A 4337-nucleotide genomic window follows, 5' to 3' on the forward strand; every position below is an offset into this window, starting at 1 on the left:
ATTTGTTTATTGTATGATTTGTACCATTTTAATTAACAAATAGACAGCTGTCCTGCTTGTGATTTCTTGTTTTCATGAAAAAAGTAAGCTAACAATCATATTTAGTGAATATCTAATCTATTCTGATTTCTAGTCTTCTTCTAACCATGCTAAAACAGTAAGTTACAACCTACAAGTTAGACATCTGCCTTAAATTAGAATTAAATTCAAACACACCCAGGTAGCTGGAGACAGAGTTGATTTCAATGAAAAATGTTCAAATTTGACATGTTTTTCTACTTTTTTATGCATATATACCTTAGAAAGGTAGAAATAGGTTGTTTCTTGTTCATTTCAAAAATAATTATCATAGCAGATGTTATTTCAAAGTCAAATGTACATTTACATATCCTACATGTAATCTTAATGCAGACAATTAAATAGGGGGGGGGGTGGTTTCAATTATGTAAACACATCTAAATATCTTTATGAAATAAAAAATAAAGGAAACATAATTGTATACTTTTATTGAAAAACAAATTTTCACAGCAATTATGAATTTCTTTAAACAGCCTTAATTTTGTTTTCATAATTTCTTATCAAACACAAACCACAACATGGCATGATGCTTTCTTCAAGTTCCATTATTGTTCATGCATTATCGGATTTAATTTGAATTACCGGTAAATAGTCTGTAGAACACAAGGAATATGCATGTGGATAGAGGTGACAGGTTAATCTCAGGAGCTGACCCACAAGAATCAACAGGTACCGGTAAAAGCCATGTGGTAACAAGAGTCTGTTTTGAGCTGAAATAAATAAAAAAAATAATTAGCTGTGTTTACATACATGTTCTAGTAATAGCTGTGTTTACATTAACATATGCATAGTATTTCTGTAAAAAATACACTGACCATGCAGTGTAATAAGTATGACATATCCCAATACATGACATAACATTTAGGCAGTACAAGATCAAAAATTTGCATATCAAGTCATAATATAATATTAAAAAATTTTCATAGGTATAAACACTTATCAAATTGAGAAAGAGAGAGAGTTTGAGAGAGAGAGAGAGTTTATTACCGTACTTGTAGTGCAACAGTCAATATTTCAATTCGTAAATTACAAACGAATATTACCCACCGAACAGCGTCAAAGTACATGTACTGGTATTAGCTTCTGGTATACCATTTTTTATCAATTCTACTGTGTTTTTTTTTTTTGCAAATAAATTTAGCGAGGGTTTTTGTTTATTTTCTTATAAATTACATGTTTTAAAAACAATACGTGTAATACGCATAAAACATGTAAGAGTAAACTTAATGAAGAATTTTTAATAGATTATTTTTCAAAGAATATGGTACATTACATGTATGTCAATCTTTATAAAACTAGCGTATATTTCGTGCGCCATAAATTGCAAGTTTTTTGTAAATATCATTTACATGCACGATAGGTATATATGGTCTAACCAAAATTTTCTTCATAAAGCTACAGCTGTATGTACCACATATATGTTTTGTCACAAGTAAACATTTTAAAAAAAAATACCCAAATTCCAACAGTTTAAATAAACTCAACTCATTCTCTGATAAGTTCATTGTGTTTTGTGCGTGCTTATCTTATTTGTCTGCTGCAACAGCAGCCAATCAGCGGTAAGCTGAATCCACAAAAAGAAAGTTTGTGTTTTAGGAGCAGGTAAATTGTTTATGCGACACTGTCAAGAAAACCACACCAAATAATAACAAGAAACATAAATATTCACTTAAATGTATTCTGTTGTAAAGTAAAGGTTTTTAACACTTATTGCATCTTGCAAAACATGTGATGACCTTAATCATCTGTCATATATCTGATATACATGTATATGTAAAAGATGGGAGAAATAACGACGGAACAAAGTGGGATTCGAACCTGGCCCTCTGAATCTCTAGTCAAGTGTTCTACCAACTGAGCTACATGTATCTGGCACCGGTATTCAAACCAGTCTGACCGTCACATTCCTCCCCCTTAAATGATCTTCACCCTCGAAGATCATCCCTGGCAGGATCGAGTTAACCTGTTAGTTCCAGGGGTTGGTCACAACACCAATATTGTAACAGGATGGGAGAAATAATGAAGGACCAAACCGGGATTTGAACCTGGGCCCCCTGAATCTCTAGTCAGGTGCTCTACCAACTGAGCTATCTGGCACTGGTATTCAAACCGGTCTGATCGTCACATATATAAAGAATTATTTTAAACAATGTTGTTCAATAAAAAATAACACTCGCAACCTTCAGTTTTTGTCTGTAATTAATCAATATTGGCGTGCGATCAGTTCTCGCCGAGTACCATTTCTCACCAGTGCATTGTTACGTCATTTTATCAACACATAAAATTATATACGAAAATATGATGTAACAGTGCACCAGCGAGAAATGGTCCTCGGCGAGAACTGCTCGCACACCAGTACTGCCAGTAGTCAGATTAAAAAAAGAGAATAAAAAATTACATTTAAAACATTAACAAGGACAATTTAAGTACACATCATAACTGCTAAACAAGAAAAATTACATGAACTGGTAGAATGGTAGGCATAGTTCTAACTTGTAACCTACATGTACAAGTACATGTACCGGGTACCCGTTGGTCTGCTAAACCTCTTTAATGATACAATGATCGGCATCATAAAGATATTAAAGTCATGTTTTAACTCTGAAGTCTGAAGTATACAATTTTATTTACTTGAAGTTATGTCTACAGGGTATTCATGACTACATTTGGAGTCTTCTGCACAAGAATATATGATATGTTTCTAATTAGACCCTGCTTTGAATTTTGAGTTGAAAATTCACAATCTGTTATTTTTTTAAATAGATAAATTCAGTTACCCTTTCCAGTCCCCCATGAAGCTCGAGCGAGTCTAAACATCCATGAAACATGTAAAAATTACACGTTATAGTAAACAAACACCCACACCATAACAAAAACATCTAACAGTGTGCACGTACTTACATGTACATCTATACTATATACTAAATTTTAACCAGTTAACAAGAAACTTTAAAAGGAGTAAAAGCCTCACCTTCTTCGGTAACATCCACATAAATTACACACTTTAATGTCCATCTTTTCTCCTTTATTACTCGTAGCTTATCAACGGCTGATCGTCGACAGAAGTGTGGCTGTCAGAATTTCCTCGTAAACGATTCACACGAGAACATATCCCTCCTTATACAAATATGTAGTATTGTTCCCTGTGCATGTTCATATGTTTCACAGTAACTTGAAAATGCATGTGTACACCGAAAGAATACACAACTTCTCTTCTGCATTACGGCTCTCTCTTTTCTACAATGCCGTTCGTTACTGTTTACATTCGGCGCGCGCGCGGGGGTTACAAACAGGGGCGCCCCGACAAATAGTTGCACATAGAACGTTTAAATAATGTGTGTTCATTGAATTCATAAATGATATAGATGAAAAAAATGAAATTGAATCACAACAATATATCTAAGACGCAACACAACGTAATGCAGTAAATTCCTGGGCCTTAATGTGGCATTTGTTCGCTTGTGTGTCTATGTAGACATATTAACTCGTTCATGTACGATTCTCACATATTTGTTTTATGAAATTTGAAAAAAAATATAGCACAGAACTTGTTTAATTTGATACCAAATGACATTATTTAATATATTAACAATAACTGAATTAATTTTTTTTCATAAAATGATAACGATTTTTGCTATCAGAAAAATACGTGTATGAGCTGCTGACCCCTAATTATAGGGGCCAGCCCTTTTTTCTTAATTTTAAATGAAAGCTCTCGTTATTCTTAACAACTTTTGTTCTATATGTATTAACAAAACATTTTTAGTTTACAGGTTATAATACAAAAAGCAACAAAATTTCAGCCCCGAAAAAATCTTAAACTTTGGCGACAAATAGCTCAAAAACTAACAAAGAAATTACCAAAATTTTCATGCCAGCAAAACTATAAAATGTTACCGACAATTTCGCCAAATTTCATGCATCTATCATCTGTAGTTCCCGAGATCAACTCTGGACAAAAGACCCCCCAAATTTCAATTAAAGGGCAACAACTCATGACCAGAAGTGAATTTTAAAAATTTGAAAAAAACGTCTAGAGATATTAATATCATCTACATACCCTGAAAGTTTCATAGCAATCAGACAAAAATTGTTCGAGAAATCTCGTGCACAAAATTTGCGGGAAAAAAAAAAAATAATAATAAGAAACAGTAGAATAACAGAAGGGTTTTCCGTTGAAAAACGGAAAACCCTAAAAATAAGATATTTACCACACCGTTTGTTTAAGGGGTCATCTCAAAGTTTGTTAATCTTTAACA

General features: G+C 33.0%; 1 long non-coding RNA gene across 1 annotated transcript; it reads right to left on the reverse strand.

The window, feature by feature from the left end:
* Positions 1–489: 489 nt before the first annotated feature.
* On the reverse strand, positions 490–4056 carry LOC136274460 (uncharacterized). Its single transcript, XR_010712812.1, has 2 exons — positions 3050–4056; positions 490–788 (listed from the first exon to the last, which is right to left on the reverse strand). It is a non-coding gene; the product is annotated as an uncharacterized lncRNA (long non-coding RNA).
* Positions 4057–4337: the final 281 nt, after the last annotated feature.

Source organism: Magallana gigas, chromosome 1, assembly GCF_963853765.1.
Source record: "Magallana gigas chromosome 1, xbMagGiga1.1, whole genome shotgun sequence".
Lineage (NCBI taxonomy): Eukaryota > Metazoa > Mollusca > Bivalvia > Ostreida > Ostreidae > Magallana > Magallana gigas.